Raw genomic sequence first — 20,061 nt, forward strand, 5'->3', positions numbered from 1 at the left:
AAATCTTATATAGATCAGAGTTTGTTGAGTTATATATGTTACTTTCAACCATACTCATTTCTAACATACTAAATATTGAATACCTGTAATATATCAGACAGGTAAGGGGCTGTAATGAGGGTGACAGATTGAAAGAGCAACAGATGGTAGGAATTGGAAAATTGAGAGATACAGGACTAGGAAGCTGTCTGAAAACCCTTAGAGAGAGGTTGAAATACATCTAGTTCTCCCTGGTGAGTTTAATTCATTTCTGAAAATTCTGACTCTAAGCGAAAGCTGTTAAATGAGGAATATATGTTTCTATTAGTTTTAATGGGAAAACAAAAAAATGTTCAATTCCAACGCAAGATACCGAAATATTTTAACAGAAAAATATATCAATGGAGTAATGAAGATAAAAATTATATAAACAAATTATTTTAAGTCAATAGTATGGCTCTTACATAAAATGCAAAGTGTAAGAACTATTGTACTGTTCAGAAGATAAGATTCAATATTTGGTGGGGGTTGGTGGAGAAAAGATGCAAGAGAGTCATTCTTTCTTTCTTTTTTTATTTAAGTAGGCTCCACACCCAATGTAGGGCTTTGAACTCACAACCTTGAGATCAAGAGTCAGATGCTCTACTGATTGAGCCAATCATGTGCCACAAGAGTCATTCTTTTCATTTATTTATTTGAGAAAGAGAGCGTGAGAGACAATATGAGTAGGGGAGAGAGGCAGAGGGAGAGGGAGAAGTAAAGTCCCCGCAGGGCAGGGAGCCCAATGCTGGACTTGATCCCAGGACCCTGAGATCATGACCTGAACCAAAGGCAGCTGCTTAACCAACTGAGCCACCCAGGCGCCCCTCCAAGAGTCATTTTTAAAGGTAATACATTTCTGCACATATTTCTTTTCCTTTTTTTTTTTAATTTTTGAGGGCTTCACTTAAACCAACATAAGAATAAAGTTATAACCTGTGTGCGCGCGTGCACACACACACACACACACACACTTGCTGGCGGGGGGCTGGGGGGGGATTAAACATAACACTTTGAAACATGTGAGGAAAGTGTTTCAGACTGCAACAGATTGAGGAAACATGAAACACTACACAGAGGGAAACCTTTTGGTTTCTCCAGACAGTGCCCAATTCAAACGTGTTCCACATCATAATTTCTAACTAGAAGAGTAGAACAAATTGGGAGTGTCTTCTTCTGAAACTGTTATGTCAAAAAAATCACTTTGTATTGTGTACTTATTTACTGTGTATTAAAAGGCATTGCAGGGACGCCTGGGTGGCTCAGTTGGTTAAGCAGCTGCCTTCAGCTCAGGTCATGATCCCAGCGTCCTGGGATTGAGTCCCACATTGGGCTCCTTGCTCAGCAGGGAGCCTGCTTCTCCCTCTGCCTCTGCCTGCCACTCTGTCTGCCTGTGCTCACTCTCTCTGACAAATAAATAAATAAAATCTTTTAAAAAAATAAAAAAATAAAAGGCGTTGCTTTCAGAAAAGGAAAAATGGAGTTATATTACCTTTCTTCTCCAAAGTTGGCTAGATAGGTAGGTTGATAGATAGAAAGAAAGAAAGATATACAAAAGCCATCCCACAGTTCTTACTCTTCTCACTGAGAAATAGGATCCATGTTCCCTCCGCTTGAGTCCAGTTGTAACTGTTCTGGCCAATGTGGTGGAAGGAATACTATGTGGCTTAGGGAACTAGGTCATAAAAAGGATAGAGCTTCCACTTAGTTTACCCCCTTTTGCAATACTCACCCTTGGAACCCAGTCGCCACGTTGGTAGGAAGCCCAGGCCACATGAAGAAACCATGTGGAGGTATTCCTGCTGACAGCCTGAGCTAATGTCTCAGCTGGCAACATTAAATTGCCAGATACATGAATGAGGAAGACTTCAGATCATTCCAGTCCCCAGCTTTTACGCCAACATACGTGACACTGAGCAGAACAGAGACAAGGTAATCCTGTTGAGCTCAGACCAGAGAGCAGATTCATGAGCAAAATAAATATTGTCAGAGTTTAAAATCACTAAGTTTTGGGGTAAATTGTATGCACTCATAGTAATTAAAACACTTTCAAGAGCCATAATTAAGAAAAGTTGTTAACAGATGTATAAGAGGTATGTCATCTGTAGCCAATTTTTTCTTCTTTTTCAAAATACACAGAACTAGTTTGGGGTGGATAATGGTTGGGAAGACCCACTTCTATTTCTCTTGAACTTAAAACAATACCAGCACAGTAGGTACTCAATAAACATTCATTGGATGGATGGATGGATGTGGGGGTGGGGGATGGGTAGTGGATGGAAAATTCATTGGCTCAGCATCTAGCCCACTTTTTTGCTCTACTGTTAAGTCTTAGTGAGTAATATCCAGTGGCTATTGGCAGTACCATCATTAGATCTAGGTAAGAAGTCCCATGTCCCAGACACCGTGCCTCAAGGAGTGCTGCATATCGGATCAGTATTCCTCAGACTTTTCCAAGCGCCCCTCCAAGGCCAACAATGCCACCTTGGAAGGGTGCCCCAATTCAGAAAAGGCCCCACATGGGTCTTGTAAGCTAGAAATTTCCATCCTGAAGTTTTCTAAGCTTCACTCCAGTGGTTGAGACTGGCCAGAGCCAGAACTGCCATCCAGGCAGGGTGATGCACTCCCAGACAAAGTCCATCACCTGTGAGTCTCAATCTTTATTTCCACTCTTTGAAGACCTCTTCAGCCTTCTGTCTTACCATCCCCCGCCCCCAACACTTATGTGTGAGGTTGACCAGATGTCTTGAAGAGCTCCAGGACCTTGAAGAGCTCGTGGCCAGTTCTGGCTCCAGGAGGATAGCCTCGTGAGGAACTCACTCTTGCTAGCAGAATTTCTTTTACCAGTTGTGTGAGATTGGGCTCCCAAAATGGTGTTGGCATGATGATTTTGGTGACTCTCTCTCACATTGAAACCAGGACTCTGAGCATTGAATTTAGGACTCTGAGCTACCAACAGTCCACTGCAGATGCTTGGGCTTGAGTTGCATGATGTGGCCCCAAGTGTTGGTTTGCACCTCTGTGTTCAGGCCATGTTCAGATTGCTCTGACCTATTGCAGCCAGGGCAATGGGGGATGGGAGCAGCAGAGGTCTTTTACTCTGTGTGCTCTGCAGTCCCTTCCTCAGCTGGCCCCCAGGGATGTCACCACACCCCCTTTGGCAGGAGTTGCTATGCCTATCTCCTCCAACGACTTGAAATGTTGCTCTGCAATACTCGTGCTCTTCCCATTGATATACTTTCTTACCTCTGATGGACTTGATGGCATGGTGCTCTCATCATCTTAAGCCATACAGAAGTGGCTTAAGGGTGGACGTATCTTGTATGAATGGGACTGCTCTTCTTGCAGACCCCTTTGCTGTGCTCCCTGCTGGTGGTGGTATGTGGAAGGTGAGTGTGGTCAGCATTGAAAGCAATCACATTTTAGGAACACAGTGGTTACTGCCTGAAGAGTTCAAGACATGATGGGAAGAGGTGTTGTCCATGTTTATGAAACAATATTCCAAAAGGTAAATTTAACATGACCAGAAAATAAATTATCATGCATATTCTTTTTGCATATTCTGGGTGAGATTTGTATTTGTAGTTCTCATCAATGAGTCCCAGGAAAAATCTCTGAGTCCTTGGAAACCAGTGTATCGACACCCCCGCTCATGGATGATGCAGCATCATGAGTAATAATATACAAGCATTAGATAAATGTATTAGAAGGCTACAAAGTTAGGTTATATTGCTTCCGTACTAACAGGTTCCAAATAGCATACTTCCTGCAGTGGGAAATATGAAATTAGGCAATAATGGCAAATTTTATAGTAAAAAACCGAAGCCATGATTCTTAGACTTGAACTGGAAGAGATCGTGTCTGGATACTACCAAGAACCTTCCTGTGCCCTGATAGGATGATAAATACAGCCCCAGGACCTCCTCCTTAGCCATTATTCTAAATCACCACTAATGAACCACTATATTCCACAAGGGCCCATGAATTTTGTGATCTATTTTTAAGCAAATTGCTTATATAGAAAAGAGCCACACCAAAAACATTTGTCAAGGCCTTGCACATACTAGGGCTGCGTTGGCTAGTGTCCTCTTCCCCCAGTAGCCCCCTCGAGTTTCCCTGAGCTCGCTTCCTCCACTCTTGAGAACACCATCTTCCAGGCAGTCTTGTTTGCCAACCTGGGCCTCACTGGAGTAGCTGCTCTTGCCCAGATCATCCCCTCCCATCAAAAGGTCCAATTCATACATATACTCCTTTCCTGCTTAGAGTGAGTGTGCCTGCTCTTTTAAGATCAGAAGATAAATTTTGTGACTAAATAAGGGCAAGCCACTGAGAATGGACTGTTGTCTGAATGCCATGAGCAAGGGCCATCACAACATGTTTATTCTGAGAACTTGACATGCTGCCTGTTTGCCGGAATCTAGCTAGGCAGCCCAGCGTCATACAGGGGAAAGTCAGCCTGGATAAGCGAATTGACCACAGCACCTCATGCAAAGCGTCCATGGAATACCGTAATAACTGGCCATTTGGAGGCAAGTTAAGGAAAAAATAGGCTTTTTGCCAGGATGCACTGGTGACAGAAACCTGACTTACGCTTCCAAAAGAAATAACTTTTGGAAAACTTAGAGAATCAAATGAGGGGGAGGGCAGGAGTCAAACTGGCCCAACACAACACATAACCAGGGACTGGAATGCCGCCAGGCTTCCTGTTCTGCATCTCTGCCTCTCTCTGTATGTGGACTTGCTGACTTCACACTCAATCTGGTTTTTTTGCATACAGTGAGGGACATATGCTGGGTTTATCCCAGGGCACATCCTCACCCATCTTCCACTGAGGGCTTGGCTGAGCCAATGCCACAGAAAATGGAAGGAAATGGATAGGTTTTCCTAGCACATCCTTCTCTGGTGAGGAGTGGCCCTTGATGAGCCCATTCCAAGGGAGTTCAAGGAATCCCATCTTGACCCTTAATGACCACCCCAATAAAGCTACCAGGGAATAAAGCTGGCCTTCTGATTCCCTCATGGTTATGGAGTGCCGAAGACCAGAACAGTAGGGAGTTCTGAACCCTCTGAATTCCTGTCTACAGGTGTCAATACAGGTAAGTCTCCTGTGTGATGGGTCACATGTTCCCTTACTAGTGGGAAATCTCAACAAAAGCATTCGAGGTTATAAACTCCTTGCATAGGCTTTAGCTGCATTCAACAAGTTTTGATATAGAGTATTTTCATTTAATTCAAGTCTGAATATTCTCTAAAGTTTGTTTTGGTTTTATGCCTTTCTATTGAAGTCACATATTGTAGTCTATATCATACTGATGCATTGGTATGTGAGATTTGCTTTGCAACATACAATGTGGCCAATATTTAGAAATGTTCCAAATGTGCTTGAGAAAATATATGCTCTCTCACTGTTGGGCAAAGATTTCTAAACATGTTTTCTAAAATATGTATTAAAATCATGCCTATATTTCAAAGACCAGAATCTTTGGAAAAAAAGAAACAGGAACTTTACAGTGAAGTTTGGCAGCCTCCCCTTAGCCAAGTAATCAAGGCTAATATCACTAGGGATAAGTCATGTTGATATCATGTGCTCCTGATATATGACAAGAGGAACTTCACCTCTGTGACAATTCTTTCCCCAAACCCATAACCCCATTCTAGTCATGAGAAACCAGCAAAGAAAGGCAAATAAGGGACATTCTACAAAATACTGACATTCCCCAAACTGTCAAGCTCTGGAAAAACAAGGAAAGACTTGAGAATCTGTTGCAGATTGGAGGAGATAAGGATACACACTGATGAAATGTAACATGGTGTTCCAGATCGGGTGCTGGCACAGAAAATGGACAATACAGGGGGAGCTGTTGAGATCCAAACTGAGTCTAGAGTTCAGGTAATGGTCATGTGCCAATATTAATTTCTTAATGGTGACAACTATACTGTGGCTACATGATAGCCATGTGCTTGTTAGGAGAAGCTGGGTGAAGGGTATATAGGAAGTCTTTGTACTAGGTTTTTAACTTTTCTGCAAATCTAAAATTATTCCAAAAGAAAAGATTTCTTTTTAAAACTCAAGTCTGTTGCGTGTGTTGTTCAATCAAATCTTCTAGTAAAAATAAAGCAAGGGAAACAATAAGGGGAAGGGTCTGTCTCTACTTCTCTAAAAACTGCTCTGGAGGGGCGCCTGGGTGGCTTAGTGGGTTAGGCCGCTGCCTTCGGCTTGGGTCTGGATCTCAGGGTCCTGGGATCGAGCCCCACATCGGGCTCTCTGCTCAGCAGGGAGCCTGCTTCCTCCTCTCTCTCTGCCTGCCTCTCTGTCTACTTGTGATCTCTGTCTGTCAAACAAATAAATAAATTCTTAAAAAAAAAAAACTGCTCTGGAGCCTTCAACCCCAATGTCCCCAAGACAAGGAAACAAACACAAAATTTGCCCATCTTCATATGGTGCAGAAGAATCTTTAATAAATGATAAAGGAGGTCAATAATTTCACAACGAATCAGGGCATCTGCTATATCAATGTTTTCATATGTCTTTACTGCATTCCTTTAAGGGAGGTAACCAAGGCCCAGAGAGGGTGAAACTTGTCACCCAAGCTATGCAGCTGGCTTGAACTAGGTGTGTGTGGCACAACGAAGCCAGTGCTGTCACACTCACTCCAGGATGCTGCCCCAGTTCTCCGTGCTGCATGCCATCCACATTGGCCCTCTTCCAGCTCCCCCTATGTCCCCCAAGGTGCTTGCGCCCGTGCACCACTCCTCCACTGCCCAGGTAATTCTACTTGCTCAGGGACCTTCTCTGACCCCTTCCCCCCACGATAGATCTCCAGTGTCCCCATTTAGTCCCATGGCAACTTTCATTTGTCCTTCAGAGCATTTATTACATTTCTTCATTTGTTGGTTACTCATTTATCATGACAGGACTGTGAGTTTACAATGGCCTGTATTTACCGGTGTGTGTTCCCATTGCTTACCCCAAAGGCTGACACTTAGTAGGTGCTCAATAAACAAGTAGTGACTGACCGAATGTACAAACTCTGGGCACACTAAGCTTAATTCCAGGAGGTGGCGCTTGCACCAGATAAGCACTACAGAAGCTGATGTCCTGTTTCCAGAAGGCTCTGAACATAATGTGAGGATTCTATCAGGCACAGTGAATGTATACCAGCCCTTCTCTGCCAGGATGTAGGATCCCCAGGTGGGGTACCAGAGAATGGGGGACCTAGGCAAGAGAAGCTTCTTTAAGACTCTACAGAATGCAGCAAGCTTTCTGTAGAGAAGGCATCCTCAGGACACTCTTCTTAGGTGGAATTAGCCTTGAACCTCTCACCACCTGGATCTTTGCTGTCTAATAATGTAGCCACCAGCCGTATGTGGCAACTGAACATTCTAAAGGTGCTTAATCGAAACCCAGATGTGGGTTTAGATGTATAAGCATAAAATACATACCCAATTTCAAAGACTTAGGTTTGGGAAAACATGTAAAATATCTCATTAGTAGTTTCTTATATTAGTTATATACTGAAATGACAATATTTTCTGATATGTTGGGTTAAATAAAAGACAGTATTAAACTGCACTTCATCCTCTTTTTATTTAAGTGACTACTAGGGAAACTTTAAATTACGCTTGTGGGTTTCATTGTGTTTCTGTGGGATATTGCTATTCTAGACTATAAGCTCAATGAGCCCCCCTCCTCTGCTTTTGTCAGAGTTGCACGCCCAGCTTACAGCAAGACTGAGCATACAGTGGCGGTTCATAGAAAGGTGGGATGTGGATTAATAAAACTTACTATCTTAGGTACTTGTGTGTGATCCTCGGGGCAGAAACTTTCCTTTTCATCACTGTATCTCTATTCTTAGCATAGTGCCTAGCAGTATTTTTTTTTTAATGAAGAGTAAACCTTCATTCTTCTGGCTCTCTGTTCTTCTACAGTAGCAGCACAGTGGTGGCAAATGTAAGGTCTCTAATGCAAAAGCAACAACAGTAAAGATCAACAACAGTTGATATTCTGGTTTGGCTGAAACATGCCTATTGTCTCTGTACATGTCAGGTTCACAAGTTCAATGCTAAAAGCTGTTGCTTTAGATGGAGAATATTTTAGAAGACTGGAAAATAGGCAGTGTGAAGCAGATGGGACAGAATAGTAACATACCCTAATTTCTAGTTTTCCAGCACAAACAAGCATCTGACAACCTGATATGCTCATGCTATTTATGAAATCAGCCTGCAACATTTTTCACTACTTAATATGCCAAGCGATAGAAAACCAGCTGAGCCACTCATTAGAAGTAAGACACGTCCCTTCATTTCTCTGAGCCTTGGTTTCCTCATTTATAAAATGGGAGATAATGAAATCTACCTCGCTGGGTTGTTGTGATGATTGAATGAGGTAATAACATCTATAGGCTTCCTTAGTACGGTGTGTGGCATTTAATCAAAGTTTGATCAGTGGTGGCGATGATTAACACCAGTCCTACTGGGGTCTCTGCAAATTAGCAAAGAAGGAAGTATTTGTGGTGTCACATTAACGGATGAGTCTGTCATCATGATATACTTGTTCTCCATGTTAACCATCAACAAGCTAGACATGCTCATCCAATAAAAATGGCTGATGTTTAGCGAGAGCACAGCAGGAGGCGGGCACTGTGTTATGCAGTGAACGTGCATCAACTTATTTCGTCCTTGCTGTGCAGGGGTGGGTGCTGATGGTCAAAGTACGGAGCCAGAAACTGAGGTCCAAGGAGGCAAAAGGACATGCTCCAGCCCCACCGTCTCACAGGGACACTGAGAATTCAATAGGCTCTAAATGATCTCGTTAGGTTGCTTCCCAGGTGTAGTTAGGTATCCTGGTGACATGGCAGTTATAGTCCCGGGGACAGAGAGGCCTCCAGGAGCTATTCCTGGTGCACATGGTCAAGACCACTCTTGGCCTCCTTCCTTACCCTTGAATGCTGACCCAGCTCCTGGCATGTGTCAGTCACTGCACCCGTCAGGCTGTTAGTGGCAGAGGCTCACTTGAATCCTGCTTGTAACAAATGGCACGGTAGTGGTAAATGTAAGGTTTCTGATTAAAAAAAAAAAAAAAAGGAAGACAGGGGACGCCTGGGTGGCTCAGTCAGTTAAACGTCTGCCTTTGGCTCAGGTCATGATCCCAGGGTCCTGGGAATGAGCCCCGCATCAGGCTCTCTGCTCAGTGGGAAGCCTGCTTCTCCCTCTGCCTGCTGCTCCCCCTGCTTGTGTGCTCTCTCTCTCTCTGACAAGTAAATAAATAAAATAATTAAAAAAGAAAAGAAAAGAAAAGAAAGACAGGAGTTTTGGTCACTTGGCCACATCTCACAAAAATTCAGGCAAACTGGACCCTGGGCCTTGCAGAACACAGATGTGGTTTGGAAACTGAAATATCCTCCTCCCCTTAGAAGAGTTCTAGAAATGGTCGCTCACCTGCAGCAGGAGCCCAGTGCTCTGTAAATGAGATCCTGTGGTTAAAGGGACTCAATCCCTCTGACTCTTCCAGTTTCTGTTCCTGTGACCAATCACAACTCCCAGAGAGGAAAACCTGCTCTTAGACCGAGAACAAAGTCATGGGTTAGGGCTGCCCTTGGGTGGCTGGGCTTTCCTATCCACTGAGCTGCGGTGGAGGATGGGAAGGGGCTGCAGGGCTGACACAGGCGGAGCCTACCCTCAAGACACACAGAGCCTAGACTGACCAGCCAGTACCAGCTTGAGTGGGTCTCCACCCTCGCCATGTGACAGCCATTCATAACCAGATGCAGCATGGCGGTATCCTCTTCGGCCTCCTGTGCCCCCAGTTCCCTGGGCCTGGCACCCCAGAGGAAAGCTTCCTACCACCCCATCTACACTGTAATGGAGGCAGAAAGGCTGCCATGAACATCCAGAGGTGAGAGGCCCTCCCTTGACTCCAGTCACACCGGCCAGGTGAGGCCTTCCCTGTCTGCTCAGTTTCAAGCGCCACTCCCCCTCTTGCCCCAGATTTCCTGTCTCCCTTCCCTGTTTTTCCCTTTAGCCCATCTCTAGCATGCTACACGCTTTAGTACTTTATTTATGGTCTGTCTCTGTCCTCTAAAATGTTAAGTACCATGAAGGCAGGGGTTTGTTCCTTTGCCTTCTTTCGTTGACCAGTATCTGGAATGGTACTGCACGTGACTGACGCTGGGTATGAAGGAAAGGAAGGGCAGGGAATCCAGTCTGGCTGTGGTTTAGCCAAGGAGGGTTTTCTGAAAAGAGTGACACAAGCTGAGTCAAGTCCAGCCTCTGACACGGGGGACTCATGCCAAGCAGGGAGGCCAGGAAAAGGAGAGCACGTTCAGGAGCCTCCCATAGTAGCACAGCTGCAGACTTTGGTGATCCCAGGGCGTGGGGTGTGAGGTAAGGATGGATACACAGACCGTGGGCAGTGAGGAGGGCCCCGCAGGTTCCCTGGAGAATGGAATGTCCATGCTACTAGGGCCAAGGCTCAGAGGGGGCCAGGGGGGCAGAGGGCAGGGTAGGGCAGACCAAGAGGCTGGGCCTGGGGTAAGGATTGGTCACAATTTGAAAGCAAACAAGTTGTTCACTGAGGAGAGCTGTGCTCTGAGTGTGGACTGTATGCCAGCTGCTGCCACGAGGACCTTTCTGACCGCCCCAGCCCGCCACTATACTAAGGGGCTGCAGAAACAGGGTAGCAATGGCTGACACTCCACAACCTGACCAGTTCAGCTTACTGGGAAGGACCTTTTGGTGATGCTGGGCCAAGCCACGGTCAGTGATCACGCCTCCGTAGCCCCAAGACGCCCCTCCCTTGGCCATCTCAGCAACCATGGCAAAGTCACCTCCTCCTTTCTTCCCCAGCACTTTGTCGCTGCCCCCTCCTACAGATCATGGACCAACCGGCAGCAGAAATGCCAAAGGACTGAGGTACAGGGCAGGGAGGCAGTTAAGAAAACGTGAGAAAATAAACAGAAGAAAGGGGAAAGGAATGCAGGGCACGGGACTACCCAAAGCTGGCGGGAAGGTGCCTGGCAAGGAGGGGCTGGTCAGTGTGAGAGAAAGGACATCTACAATAGCAAGGCAACATCCAGCTGTGAAACTTCACTGGAAAGGAACTTGGGCCGAGCTGGGGAAAACGCTTCCATTTTTCACGAGGGGACCAAGGCCACGGTGGGAGGACACTGGCCCAGAGTGGAGTAGGTGAGGAACCTACAAAAGAGAGTGGGTGACATCAGGTCCTCGGGTAGGAGTTCGGGAGAGGGGAGAGGGAGAAAGAAGGGCCTCTGGTGGAGCTGTGGGCAGTGTAGATGCTTCAGCCCCAAGAATGCCTCCTGTGGACCGAGGCTGTCAAGGTGCTGAACTCACAAAGGTAGGCCTCACCACCTGGTTTTGACCTCAGCCCCAATCAAGGTGATTTCAATTTCTATGAAGGTTGGCGAGACACACCACTGTCACTGAACATGACTCTCAGAGACCAAATCTACCTCGTGGCGACAGCAATAAAGATCCTGACACCAGGCCTTTGCCTACCCCAGCCACAGAGCTCTCCAAAGGACAGGTGTTGCTCGTCACCCGCCCCTGCTCAGAACCATCTCCCAAAATCCCCCAGGGGAGTCCCAGCGCCAGCACTCAGGGCATTCCTGCCTCCTCACTGTCGTATTCTTTTCCAAAGCCTGGGCCCAGATGTCCTTCAACCAACACTCCTCATGTTTTCCTTTTCTCCCAAACCTGAGCCCCCCAGAAGCAATTGGGATCGTTCAACCCCTAGTCCAAATTCTACATCCCAGCGCCTAGTGCTAGGCGCGCCTCGGGAGTGCACTAAGCGGAACAGCTCAGTGAGTAAAAAATGGAAGGTTTGTTCATGACTCACCTTCTTTATAGCTACCTTACTGGCACATGGAGGGATGGGCTTCAAAAGAGAAGAAAAACAACAAAAACAAGCAGCAGGGCAGTTTCAAAATTTATTGGGTGGGTGAGAGGACAAGGATGCACTGTGCAGGAAACTCTTGGTTCTAAAAAGTTACAGGGGGAGGAGGCGGGGAGACGTGGAGGCTGCTGGACAACATGGCCCAGGTGGAAGGGAACTGGTCTTCCTGGTCAACAGCGCTTGGTGACAGCTGCTGGGGGAGCGGCAGAAACAGCTAAAGTCTCTAGCTCTGGACCTCAAGCTTCCAGAGTGCCAGGGCTTTCCCTCGGGCCTGCATACACAGACGGAAAAGGCCTTCCATGCTGTGCTGAGGCAACCGGGCAAGGAGGTCTGGCAATGCTTCATATGGCAACGTCCTTCTCCACCATGCCACTCCAGCGTCCACGATCAACCCCGACATCATCTAAAGGAGAAAGTCCAATAAGAATAGCAGCCTGGAATTTCCGTATCAGAAACACAGGCTGACTTAGCCCGTTGGCATGAACTCACCATGAGGAGGTCCCCCCAGGGCAGCTGGGACCCAGCTCACCCCGAAAGGGCTGGTGCTTCCATCCCCTCTGGCTTCCTCCAACAATCTCCAGATTCAAGGCAGCACTCTTGGAGTGAGGAGGACGCCACGGAGCAGCAGGTAGTCATAACAGACGTCTGGGTTCCAGTGTGGTCTCATCTTTAAGCTGCTATCGATGAGAATGCCCCAATGAATCAGGCATGGGCTTTTTTCACACCACACACAGCTCAGAAATGAATCTCAATGCTCACAGAGAAGAGTTGAAATAAACACGGTCTTTAAAAATGGGTGTTTTCAGGGCACGAGCAGATAGAGCAACTGGCAAAGAGCTGGCTGGAGAGCTAAAGCTCAGAAGCTCCTCCCACGGAGCCCCCACCCTCCCACCCCCCATGCTGGGAGTGAAGGCCACCACTGCAGCCTCCCTCCACTGTCATTACATCCCGCACATCTGTCTCTCTGATGCTTGTGCTCACCCCAAAGTCAAACTCCTTGTGTTGCCCCACCTCCCCGTACCTTCCTATTTCCCATCACATCACATTTGGGCCATCACATCCATTTGGGCCACCAAATCTGTGTCCCGTCACTGACTCACACAGCAGCCCTCAATGCCTGAGACCAGAGAGCACTAGCTGGAGAGGAGCGGGAGTGTGTGAAGGCATCAGCATTTGGAAGGGACAGGGATGGACCCTCCAAACACGGGAAGCCGCTTTCAACAATTCCTCTCCCTGCATTATCAATGACCAGAGCACAGACAGCCCGTGATCGCTTTTGAATGCAGGTGCATGAAGGGCAGAGAGAGACCTAGGAAGAGCAGCAAATGCTACTGGCCTTTGGAAAAGACTGAATCTGGGGAAACCACCCAGCCGAGCACAGGACCTCAGGAGCAGCCATTCTTAAAAAAGCCCCGTAGAGCCTCCCTGCCAAGTGGAATCAGAGAAGTCACTTTGAGCAAAAACGCTGGGAAAATCTTAAGGGTTGGAAATGACAGGAATCCTGTGGTATTAAGCAGCACGGAAATCACCTCTATTGTAAGTGTGCTTCTTAAATAAAGAAAATAAGGTTCTGAATAGGTTACTGAGAGAGTGGCACAAGGAGATTCAAAGCCAGGGACAAGAGTCTCTGATGTGTGGGTCCCATTTCCCATTAAAACATGCTTCTGCCATTACTCCAAGGATGGAAGGCAGATACCCCAGAGAACTCTCATTACCCAGTGGGACTCTGGAGACCCTTCCTCTGCAGCAGCCACTGAGAACTTAGCAAGGGCCAGATGTGATCTAGGTTGTCTGGGACTGAGGAGCAGATCTGGGGACTCACGGACATTACCTTCTGACCTCTCAGTTCCCCGAGACCCTCACACGAAGTCCCTAGGAACCCACACATGACTGTACCAGATGCAAGGAAACCACACTCTAGAGAAAAGTCAAGAAATCTTACCTCAGGGACACTGGGGTCTAGAATGTTCCTGAGAGAACTCCCATGATGCCTCTGCACATGGTGGGTTCACCTGCAACAGACAAAAATCCAGGAATGGGCACCCAACTTATCCCTGCTCCCAGAAGGGCGAGGGAGGCATCAGGAAAGGACTCAGCACAGTAGCTATCAGAGAGTAAAGTAAGCATTCAACAAACGCTGGCTGTTATTATTTCCCCAATAATCACACTATTTCCTTGTAAAAAGTATAGAGATTACTCTAAAGAGGGAGAGAGTGCATGGCCTATGACAGGTGGCCAATGCTGATGAATGCATCACTGACCAGGCTGAGAAGGATGCCAAGGCCAGATTTATGGGAGTGTGTGTTGGCTGCCCGGCAGCCACCCTGCTGGACATTGAAGAAAACTCAAGTAACATGCACAGACTGGTTCCCAATAGCACGGACAGAAGTCAAGCCTCAACAATAACACTAATGCACCCATGACTGCCCCCCGGGCCCTGGAGGCCCAAGGTGTCTGTGGAGAAGCTGGAACGTGGGCAAACTCCCGGAAGGTGAGGATGTGCACACTCCAAACACAGGACAACCTTCCCTGAATCCTCTGCCTATACCACCCAGGAGCACGACATTGGCACAGGTGACAGAAGACATCTCAAAGGTGGTAGGAAAGAGGAAGTGTGAGAACTCTCCAGGTTTGGAAGGGACAGGAAAGGGCCCTCCAAACACGGGGCAACACTTTCAGGAAATCCCTTCCCTGCACTATCAGTGACCAGGACACAGGCAGCCCATGTCAGCAGCCTGCCATCTTCCCAGGCAGGAGAAAGCTGTGCCGCCAAGCCCACGACCCCGAGCATCATCAGCCCTTTATGTAAAGATTCCATATGCCATCATCAACGGGAAGACCCACTCCTGGGAAAAACGCCTACAGTGTTCATTCACCCCATACATACAGCTTGAGTTCCTACTATGTGCCACCCATCCTGGGCTCAAATACAAAGGACACACAGGAGGCCCTCTGTCCTCCTGGAGCTCTGGCAGTTTCCCCACTAAAAAGAAACTGAAGCTCAGGACAAGGAAGGAGCTGAGCCAAGGTTATGCGGTGCGCCACCAGCTGAATCAGGACCTGAATCCAGACCTCTTTGACCCCAAACCCACCCCACCTACCACACTAGGCCCCCTTCTGCCCAAGAGCTTTGGAAGAAGAAGGGTCTCAGAACCAGTGCTCCAGGATCACCTCCCCCCTCACCGCGCTGTGGCAGGAAGGCAACCCACCCCCTGGTCAAGGAGCTCGGGCCCAGCAGCACTTACCCAGCAGGCCCCAACCCTGCACACAGGGGAGGCCTCAGGCGTGGCGGATCAGGGTTCTGCGGGACAGAAGCAGTTGTTGTCTGCCGCACGGCCCGCAGAGCCGTCCAAGGGACAGTCTCCATCTGCTTCTCAGACAGCCGCAGAGCCCGCACGGCCTGGGCACGCAAGACAACAGGGAAGGGGCTTTAGTGCCAGGCAGGGAGGGAGCAATTACACGCTGCCCCTCTGGGGCCCTGCGAGCGCCCCCAACTGAAAGCTCAGGCAACAGCTCCGCCCAGCCGGCGTTTTCACGCTCTCCGTTAACGACAGGTGCCGGCGAAACGGGCTCACGCTCCTCAGGTCACTTCGGAGACAAATGATGAATGGTTCTGGGGGACTCAGGGTCCGGAGGTGGGTGGGTGTGAGCAAATCGCGGGGGACCGGGCGGGATCCGAGTCCTTCCCGCGAGCGAGCTGACGGCGGGGGATCGGACCCGGGGCCCCTTTCTCGAGGACCCGCCTCCCGAGAGGTCCGCAGCCGGCGGAGGGGCCGGACACGGAGCCAGGAGCAGGGCCCGGAATCCGGGCTGACCTCCGCCGGCTCTCCCAGCCCCTTTGGGCCTCAGTTTCTCCTCCTGTCTGGGAGAGGGGGATGCAGCACGGACGCTGTGCTGCGCCGCCCCGTAGTGACTCACCCGGGGCACCAGGACTGTAGTCGACGGGACCAGAAGGAACGACGAGAGAAAGTGCAGCACGGTTCCGGACGGTTCGGGACCGCTCGGGAAGGCGGCTGCAGCCAAAGGAAACCTCCCCACCAGCTGGTCGCCGGCGGAAATGCCCCTGGGGTGCGGGCTGCGGCCTAGAGCGGCGTCTCCCGAGCTGAACCCGCACGCGCGGTCTCTTCGCGCCCCCTCGTGGATAGGAGGTGAAAACCTGCGCGGCCAAGTACCCAAGCATCCTTTTATCTTCCATCACGCCATCCATTTATCCGGAAACTATTTAGGGAGCACCAGTTTTTTCATCTATCCACCCACCCACTCACCCACACATCTAACCATTCATACATCTATATGTTCATCTAGACTTCCATCTACACCCGAGAAAAATCTACAGAGCAGCAACTTCGTATCAGGGACAGGGTTAAGCATTGGAAATATATTGAAGACAGACAGGGTTTCTGATTTTTTTGTTGTTATATTCTTGTAGGAATGAGACAGCGAATGCAATAATTAAAAATCATAACTAATCAGGACGTTTGGGTGGCTTAGTTGGTTAAACATCTGCCTTAAAAGCTCTTTAAAAAAGAGTTTTAAAAAAATCATGACAAGTGTTACAAAGGAAAGGGACAGGGTGGTATAATAGTGGGGACATATTTAGCCAGGGTGGACATCAAGGACCTGCCTGAGGGAATAGCAGTGTCTTTCTTTCTTTCTTTCTTTCTTTCTTGTTTAAGATATTTATTTATTTTTCAGAGAGAGTGCACGCACAGAGGAGAGAGGCAGGCAGAGGGAGAAGCAGGCTCTCCACTGAACAAGGCTGAGGGGGGACTGGATCCCAGGATCTTGGGGTCACATTTAGGACAGCAGAGGCAAGCACTTTCAGAAATGAGAGAGCGGTCAGAGGACAGTCAGAGCAGAGAGTAAGAAATCAGAGAAAAATAAATTGAAAACGTACATAAAAGGAACACATTCCTGAAAAATATATAGCAAAATTGCCTTAAGGAAAAACAGAAAACCTGAATCATCTTAGAATATTTTAAAATGTTGAATCAGTAGTTAGCTATTTCCACAAAGAAAACATCGTACCCAGCTTTGCAGCCTTACGAATTCTCCCAGATAATAGAAGAGGAGGGAGTTGTTCTCAGTTCAGAGATTAACCATGACTCCCAAATTAAGCAAGGAAGGAAGGAAAAAAAGTTATAGTCCATCTCATGAATGTAGATGTAAACATCTTTAAAAATATATTGGCAACTTCAGGTGGAAACAGCGGTGGCCCCCAGTGCCCTTAAAGGTCAGTAACCGCGCTCCTGTCTTGTGAATATCTTCTGACCATTGATTTCAGACTTCCAGTCTCCAGAATAGTGACAGAATAAATTTCTGCCATTGTCATCCACTCAGTTTGTGGTGCTTTGTTATGGCAGTCTTAGGAAATTAATACAATAGACATACTTAAACCTTTTCTTTACCACATTCTAGCTATATTAACAAGTGACTTCATCTTTCTGAACCTCAGTTTTTAAACTTTAAAATAGATAAAATATGCAAATTCGTGCAGCTGCTATGGAAAATAGTATAGTATAGCAATTGCTCAAAAAATTAAAAATAGTATTACCATATGATCCAGCAATTCCACTTAAGGGTATATTCTTGAAACAGTTAGGAATGTAATCTTAAAGAGATATTTGTCTACCTGTGCTCATAACAGCACTGTTCATGATAGCCAAAGGTTGGAGTAACTCAAGTATCTAACAACAGACGAGTGGATTAAAAAAACATGATACACACACACACAAGCACACCAATGGAATATTATTTGGCCTTAAGAAGGAAGGAAATTCTGACATATCCCACAGCATGGAGGGGCCTTGAGGACTTGCTGCTAAGTGAAATAATCCAGACGCAAAAGGACACATACTGTATGATTCCACTAATATAAGGCACCTGGAGTAGTCAAATTCAGAGACAGAAGGGAGAATGGTGGCTGTCAGGGGCTGGAGAAGCCAGGAATTGGGAATTGTTGTTTCAAGGATCCAGTTTCAGTTTTTTTTTTTTTAAAGATTATTTATTTATTTGACAGACAGAGAGCACAAGTAGGCAGAGAGGCAGACAGAGAGAGAGGGGGAAAGCAGGCTCCCTGCCGAGCAGAGAGCCCGATGCGGGGCTTGATCCCAGGACCCTGAGACCATGACCTGAGCCGAAGGCAGAGGCTTTAACCCACTGAGCCACCCAGGTGCCCCTCCAGTTTCAGTTTTGAAAGATAAAAATTCTGGAAATTGGTTCCACAATGGCGTGAATGTACTGAATCCTACTGAGCTGAATATTCAAAAAATAGTTAAGATGATGACTTTCATGTTATGTGTATTTTGCCACAATTAAAAAATTTAAAGGTATGTAATATAATACGTTGAAACTCAGTACTATGTGTTTTTTAAAAAAAATAGGAAAAAATAATTGTTGGGTTATAGTAAGGCTGTTTAATAAATTTTAGTATCATTGTCATAATCATCATCATCACTTGATAAAAATTAATACCCATTCATAACTTTTAAAAATTCTTACAACTCTAAAAATAGAATATATAACGTAAACCATCTACCAGTATTATACATAATGATGGAATCATAGAAGCATTCTTCTGCCTTCATCCTGGAAGTCTTCAGAGAAATAGCCAGGGATGGGGGTGTGGGGGAAGGGATGTCCGATGCCCTTGACCAGGAAGATCCAAGGTCTTAAGAGTGAAGAATTGATGTGGTCAGTTACCATGGCAAAAGATAATCGGGGCAAAGCCAAATATTATCCCGGAATGCCCAAGTATTCAAGCAAAAATTTAAGCCAGCAAAGTTTAAGTAATAAGCCACATATATCTCAGTGATTTAGTTAACAAGGAAGGTACAGGGTTGTTGTTCAGGGTAATTAGCTGCGACCATCCAGATTTAGTAGTCAAGACAGTTTTTTTCAAGGATCGTCCACGATGGATAGAAGAAAAGTCCAGTGTTCCTGCTAAAACATCAGTCTTCAGCTAGAACTCTAGTTCATCATGGCCCAACTTTGCTAGTTTCTGGAGGGAGTGGGCCACTTCTTCTCATGCCTGTCCCCATGGCAGAGACCTGAGCCATTTATACGTTCACTGAACCCACACTGAGTCCCTCTCCAGAACCAGTGATCCACAGCCCAGGACAAAAATGAACCAGAAGCAAAACTATTACGAGAGAGAATGTGTGGGTTGGAGGACCCAGCTAGGGGACCTAGGGAGAAGGAGGGATGGAGACCTAGGTGGAAGCTGGCCCTGGTGGGAAGGGTCCAGTGAAGGTCCCTGGCTGTTGAAGACCCCAAAACAGGCCAAGACCCAGGCCATTGGCAGCTTAGAAAGAGTCCGTCGTGCTTGAGAGGTCCTGAGAGGCTAGACTGGCCATGGCTTCCATCAAGACTCAGTCCCACCTTGCAGGAGCTATAGCCTAATCCTTCCGAAAGAAGAAGTAACAGATGAGCATCAAGAAGCAGATGAGGATGATGAACAGATACAGGATGGTTTCCAGCATGGTGACCATTCTTGATGCAGGGACAGGGCCTGGAGCTCTTGCAGGCCTCAAAAGGTTGGTTCTGGACTTCCAGCTTGGACCCTGGGCACCACCTCTTTGGAACAGTCTGTCCAGCAAGCCTCAGCTTCATCTCCCCAAGGGATGGGGCTCCACACACAGGGATCTCTTAGCCACTGTGAGGTCACAAACTCCAGGATGGTGGAGTGCTGGCCTCTCAGCTATAGCCCAAATCTTTATTAATGTGACCAGTATGTTGAAAGCAGGACTCCTGGTATGTAATCATACTCTTTTTTTTACCTGCCTCTTTAGACTTCTTAAATGGAAGTATTTATTCCCTATCCTTAGAAAAATATCAGGCACACCTCATAGCTTTTCTGATCATTCTTAGGTTGTAAGTCTTTATCACCAAAATTATGAACACTGTTTCCATTTGATAATGATCAGTCTAGTATATATAAATCACATTTTCCATAATTATAGGTAAGACTTCCCTTGCCATCTGGGGCCAAGCGTAGGGTGTGCTGCTATCTGCTGAGAGGGGACAGGGCACTTGTCCCTCATCCAAATGTATTTCTTTTCACTAGGAGGACTCTGTCCATTCTCTTACCACCTATATCTCCAGGATCAGAACAGAGGGAATAAAGGTTAAGG

General features: G+C 47.0%; 1 long non-coding RNA gene and 2 other non-coding genes across 4 annotated transcripts; all 3 read right to left on the reverse strand.

The window, feature by feature from the left end:
• Positions 1-11,955: 11,955 nt before the first annotated feature.
• LOC122916084 lies at positions 11,956-15,975 on the reverse strand. 2 transcript variants are annotated; one of them, XR_006386136.1, is made up of 5 exons: positions 15,848-15,975; positions 15,175-15,329; positions 13,872-13,941; positions 12,419-12,603; positions 11,956-12,332 (listed from the first exon to the last, which is right to left on the reverse strand). It is a non-coding gene; the product is annotated as an uncharacterized LOC122916084 (long non-coding RNA). The 2 variants fall into 2 exon arrangements; XR_006386135.1 differs by having other exon boundaries at positions 12,419-12,606.
• LOC122916661 lies at positions 13,084-13,217 on the reverse strand. Its single transcript, XR_006386282.1, has one exon. It is a non-coding gene; the product is annotated as a small nucleolar RNA SNORA71 (small nucleolar RNA).
• LOC122916662 lies at positions 14,543-14,685 on the reverse strand. The gene has a single exon (XR_006386283.1). It is a non-coding gene; the product is annotated as a small nucleolar RNA SNORA71 (small nucleolar RNA).
• Positions 15,976-20,061: the final 4,086 nt, after the last annotated feature.

Source organism: Neovison vison, chromosome 8 (genome assembly GCF_020171115.1).
Source record: "Neovison vison isolate M4711 chromosome 8, ASM_NN_V1, whole genome shotgun sequence".
NCBI classification, from domain to species: domain Eukaryota; kingdom Metazoa; phylum Chordata; class Mammalia; order Carnivora; family Mustelidae; genus Neogale; species Neogale vison.